A 6,000-nucleotide genomic window follows, 5' to 3' on the forward strand; every position below is an offset into this window, starting at 1 on the left:
CTCTGCCTTTCTGCTCGCTCTCGCTCTCTCTCTGCCTTTCTGCTCGCTCTCGCTCTCTCTCTGCCTTTCTGCTCGCTCTCGCTCTCTCTCTGCCTTTCTGCTCGCTCTCGCTCTCTCTCTGCCTTTCTGCTCGCTCTCGCTCTCTCTCTGCCTTTCTGCTCGCTCTCGCTCTCTCTCTGCCTTTCTGCTCGCTCTCGCTCTCTCTCTGCCTTTCTGCTCGCTCTCGCTCTCTCTCTGCCTTTCTGCTCGCTCTCGCTCTCTCTCTCTGCCTTTCTGCTCGCTCTCTCTCTCTCTCTCTCTCTCTCTCTGCCTTTCTGCTCGCGCTCTCTCTCTCTCTCTCTCTCTGCCTTTCTGCTCTCTCTCTCTCTCTCTCTGCCTTTCTGCTCGCTCTCTCTCTCTCTCTCTCTCTCTGCCTTTCTGCTCTCTCTCTCTCTCTCTCTCTGCCTTTCTGCTCGCTCTCTCTCTCTCTCTCTGCCTTTCTGCTCGCTCTCTCTCTCTCTGCCTTTCTGCTCGCTCTCTCTCTCTCTGCCTTTCTGCTCGCTCTCTCTCTCTCTGCCTTTCTGCTCGCTCTCTCTCTCTCTGCCTTTCTGCTCGCTCTCTCTCTCTCTCTGCCTTTCTGCTCGCTCTCTCTCTGCCTTTCTACTGCCCTCCCCACACACAGGCACCCTCCTCCTACCCCCTGGCATCCCCCTCCTGCCCATTGTCACCCTCTCCCACCCACTGGCACCCTCCTACAAAATCTGGGGTGTGGCTTAATGCCACACAGGGGGCATGGCTTAAGTTTCCCTGTCACTACCTAAACTGGGGGGCACCTGTGTCAGAGGCACTCGCAATCTGATCCCTACCATTGCCCTAGTCTAATGTCCCACCTGTATCGATTGTGGAACTTTCTCCGTGATCAGCGCACAACGCGTGCGCTGACACGGCGGAAATCCTCCACAAGCGTATATTTGCAGGCACCCAGCAAAAGGTGCTAACCACCCGTAGAGGGAAAATTCCTGTCGGCAGATGGCGCTGGGGAGTGCAGAGGAACCAATCCTCTGTACCTCCACAAATGCCAGACAGGAATTGTACGAAGTGCAGAACGCAATCGCAAGAGAGGCGATTGCGAATGAGAACGAGCAAAGGGACAGGTTGTATGTGTGTGCGCCAATCCAGTCGCCACCCCGCGACTGCGCACACACAACAGCAGATATGAAATAGGAACGCGATCGCGAGAGGTGCGATCGCCAGACGTGACACAAGGCAGATCAGAACAGAATACGAGGGTAGCAAAGGCACAGCAAATCATACAATGAGGAGATACGGAAAATAACAAACGCTAGCTAACCGCGAACACCGCACTCATTCGCAACAGTGCACGCGGTTATGCGCGGTCTCCACGTGATAAGCACAATAGAGACAAGCACGCCTAACTAACCATCGACAGATAAACATGAAACAGAGGACGCGAACGCTTGCTTAACGGTTACCTCACCGAGCCTCCAGCAAGCGTCCGTAGCAGACAAGACAGACACACGAAAACAGGGACAAGCGAGAGATAGGATCCACAGCACTAGCGAGAAGCGAGTGCGATCCAGGTACAGAGTAGCAGAACAGAAGGATCCACAGCACTAGCGAAAGTGGCTAGCACGATCCAGGTACAGAGTAGCAGAACAGAAGGATCCACAGCACTAGCAGAAAGTGGCTAGCGCGATCCCAGGAGACAGAACAGAAGGATCCATGGCGCTAGCGAAAAGTGGCTAGCGCGATCCCAGGAGACAGAGCAGGAGAGATAGCTGGTAGCAACCGCTGCACCAGCTATACTCCAAGAACAAAGATCAGAACCATTTCCTGTCGACCACCGCTGGGACAGGACAACAGCAACAGAACAAACAAACAAACAGATAAACAATCCTAACTGCACTAGGGAACCTGCCTAGCACAGTTTCCTGGAATTACTCTAAGCTGATCTTCAAACAAAGAGCATGGATGACACTCTCCAGAGTGTTTCACAGGAAGACTCCCAGCCAAGCATTGTGGGAAAGACATAGTACTTATAGTACACGCCTCCAATGAATGTGGCCAGGCAATCTGCATGACAACGTATGCAAATTCCCCTGCAAGCACAAGCTGCAAAACTGACAGAAGCTATTCTTTCCAGAGTCCTGCAGCATGCAAACCCAAACAATGGTCAAAAAGCTGCCTGCCTGCACAGGCAGCTGAGCAAATCATCACACCACCATTGCTAAGTCCATGTACATTTGGCTCCACCTGTGACCACCCTCTCCCCCCCCCCCCCCCCCCCGGAAAATGTTTTGCGGACACCCATGCCCACCATATTATTATTATGTATTTATATAGCACTGAAATCTCCTGCAGCACTTTACAGAGTACATAGTCATGTCACTGCCTGTCCTCAGAGGAGCTCACAATCTAATCCTACTATAGGCTAATGTCCTACCATATTATTATTATTATTATTATTATTAATTATTTATACAGCACTGACATCTTCTGCATGCAGTCATGTCACTGGCTGCCCACAAAGAATCTCACAATTTAAAGCCTGGTACACACAACCAATTTTCCTTGTCCAATGAATGCCCAACATTACCTCTTCAGTGTAGTATGAGAGCTTACCAACTCAATCTGTACAAATTATTCAAAATGTGAAAATGTGTTGGCCCTCACACTACATGGAAGTGGTAAAAGTAGACAGTCATTGATCAATAAAAATTGTATGTGTGTACCATTCTCAAGCCCTACCATAGATGTAGTCTAATGTCTACATCATAGCCTAAAACCAATTTCGGAGGGAACGAATAAACTGATACTTATGTTTTAGGCAGGCCCGGATTTACATCATAGGAGGCTATAGGCACAGATGTTCTGGCACCCTTGGTTTCACCCTACAGAACCCAAAAACCCTCCCTGAACTGCGCTGCAAGCATGCCAGCTGGCCCAGCTTTTACCTCTCCTCTACCACAGATGCCCTTTAGTAGTAGGTAGCCAGAGGTACCCTCAATATTAAGTCGCTAAAGGTGCCTCCAAGTATTAGGTAGCTAGAGGTACCACAAGCTGAAAGGAGATCTCATCAGTGGAATGCAGAGAACTGGGTGAGTAACCTCTCATTCATGCTCCACTTGGAAGTCTGCGGTACAGCTGCCAATTTCGGAACGAGTGAAGAAACAACGACAAAAACCCCACTGCTGCTGCAGACGCTATACGGCGCTAGCGTGTATGCAGCTGTTACAACCTGGCGAGATGGACAGTTACCTCGCGGAGGCTGCTAGGTAATGTATAAAATGCACACATGGGGTGGGGGGATGCGGTCGTGGCGGGATCAGCCGATTCCCTGAAGAAATTGGATGGGAATCGGCCTGTAGTAATCGACTGACTGTTTCCAATGGATTGCTGTGGCGATCAGAAATGATCAGGGTAAATGGCGTAACTAAGGAGCCCCAGTGTAGGTTTTACATGGGGCCCCAAGTACTATTGATATGGAGCCCAAAAACGTACTAAGGACAGCTGCAGTGTCAAAGAGCTGCATTTAGAATAATGCTAGGTACTCATGATACAATTTTCTGACAGATTTACTTCAGGTCTGATCTGATTTTTGATCGAGTTTCCGTTCACTGCTATAGAAAAATTGATCGTAAATCAGACAGCAAATCTTTAAGAAAATTGTATTGTGTGTACCTAGCATTAGAAAACAGCTAATTAACCTCCCTAGCGGTATTGACTGTTATGCACGTCAATGCAAATCATGCTGCGAATGGTATTGATGTGCATACACGTCAGTACTCTCCTGCACTGTATACTAGACTTGTCAATCTTTTCAGCAATTGTACCACTTTTATCGCATGAAAATTTTCAAGTACCGCCAGTGTTTTTACAAGATGTCAACAACTCAATAAGTGAAAAAAATGAAAAAGTGTGCACACTTATTTATTGTATTTATAAAGCACCAACATATTAAGCAGTGCTGCCCCCAGCATAGGTACAAAATTGCCCCCATTATAGGTAGTATGCCGCCCCGGTTGCCCCCGGTATGGGGAAGTGTGCTGCCCCCGGTATGGGGAAGTGTGCTGCCCCCGGTTTGGGGAAGTGTGCTGTCCCTGGTATGGGGTGGTATGCTGCCCCCGGTATAGGTAGAATGCTGCCCCCGGTATAGGTAGTATGCTGCCCCCGGTATAGGTAGTATGCTGCCCCCGGTATAGGTAGTATGCTGCCCCCGGTATAGGTAGTATGCTGCCCCCGGTATAGGTAGTATGCTGCCCCCGGTATAGGTAGTATGCTGCCCCCGGTATAGGTAGAAAATCCTCCAGTATAGGTAGTATGCTTCCCTAGTAGAGGTAGAAAATTGCCCCCAGTACAGGTAGCTCACCTGGCTCTTCAGACCTCCAGAACAGCACGGCGAAAATCAAACCTGCAGATCAGCACGGGACCCAAGCGGCACCCGGTATGGGGAAGTGTGCTGCCCCCGGTATAGGTGGAATGCTGCCCCCGGTATAGGTGGAATGCTGCCCCCGGTATAGGTGGAATGCTGCCCCCGGTATAGGTGGAATGCTGCCCCCGGTATAGGTGGAATGCTGCCCCCGGTATAGGTGGAATGCTGCCCCCGGTATAGGTGGAATGCTGCCCCCGGTATAGGTGGAATGCTGCCCCCGGTATAGGTGGAATGCTGCCCCCGGTATAGGTGGAATGCTGCCCCCGGTATAGGTGGAATGCTGCCCCCGGTATAGGTGGAATGCTGCTCCCGGTATAGGTGGAATGCTGCTCCCGGTATAGGTGGAATGCTGCTCCCGGTATAGGTGGAATGCTGCCCCCGGTATAGGTGGAATGCTGCCCCCGGTATAGGTGGAATGCTGCCCCCGGTATAGGTGGAATGCTGCCCCCGGTATAGGTGGAATGCTGCCCCCGGTATAGGTGGAATGCTGCCCCCGGTATAGGTGGAATGCTGCCCCCGGTATAGGTGGAATGCTGCCCCCGGTATAGGTGGAATGCTGCCCCCGATATAGGTGGAATGCTGCCCCCGGTATAGGTGGAATGCTGCCCCCGGTATAGGTGGAATGCTGCCCCCGGTATAGGTGGAATGCTGCCCCCGGTATAGGTGGAATGCTGCCCCCGGTATAGGTGGTATGCTGCCCCCGGTATAGGTGGTATGCTGCCCCCGGTATAGGTAGTATGCTGCCCCCGGTATAGGTAGTATGCTGCCCCCGGTATAGGTAGTATGCTGCCCCCGGTATAGGTAGTATGCTGGCCCCGGTATAGGTAGTATGCTGGCCCCGGTATAGGTAGTATGCTGCCCCCGGTATAGGTAGTATGCTGCCCCCGGTATAGGTAGTATGCTGCCCCCGGTATAGGTAGTATGCTGCCCCCGGTATAGGTAGTATGCTGCCCCCGGTATAGGTAGTATGCTGCCCCCGGTATAGGTAGTATGCTGCCCCCGGTATAGGTAGTATGCTGCCCCCGGTATAGGTAGTATGCTGCCCCCGGTATAGGTAGTATGCTGCCCCCGGTATAGGTAGTATGCTGCCCCCGGTATAGGTAGTATGCTGCCCCCGGTATAGGTAGTATGCTGCCCCCGGTATAGGTAGTATGCTGCCCCCGGTATAGGTAGTATGCTGCCCCCGGTATAGGTAGTATGCTGCCCCCGGTATAGGTAGTATGCTGCCCCCGGTATAGGTAGTATGCTGCCCCCGGTATAGGTAGTATGCTGCCCCCGGTATAGGTAGTATGCTGCCCCCGGTATAGGTAGTATGCTGCCCCCCGGTATAGGTAGTATGCTGCCCCCCGGTATAGGTAGTATGCTGCCCCCGGTATTGGTAGTATGCTGCCCCCGGTATAGGTAGTATGCTGCCCCCGGTATAGGTAGTATGCTGCCCCCGGTATAGGTAGTATGCTGCCCCCGGTATAGGTAGTATGCTGCCCCCGGTATAGGTAGAATGCTGCCCCCGGTATAGGTAGAATGCTGCCCCCGGTATAGGTAGAATGCTGGTAGAAAATCCTCCAGTA

The sequence above is a fragment of the Hyperolius riggenbachi genome, chromosome 12, assembly GCF_040937935.1.
Source record: "Hyperolius riggenbachi isolate aHypRig1 chromosome 12, aHypRig1.pri, whole genome shotgun sequence".
Classification (NCBI taxonomy): domain Eukaryota; kingdom Metazoa; phylum Chordata; class Amphibia; order Anura; family Hyperoliidae; genus Hyperolius; species Hyperolius riggenbachi.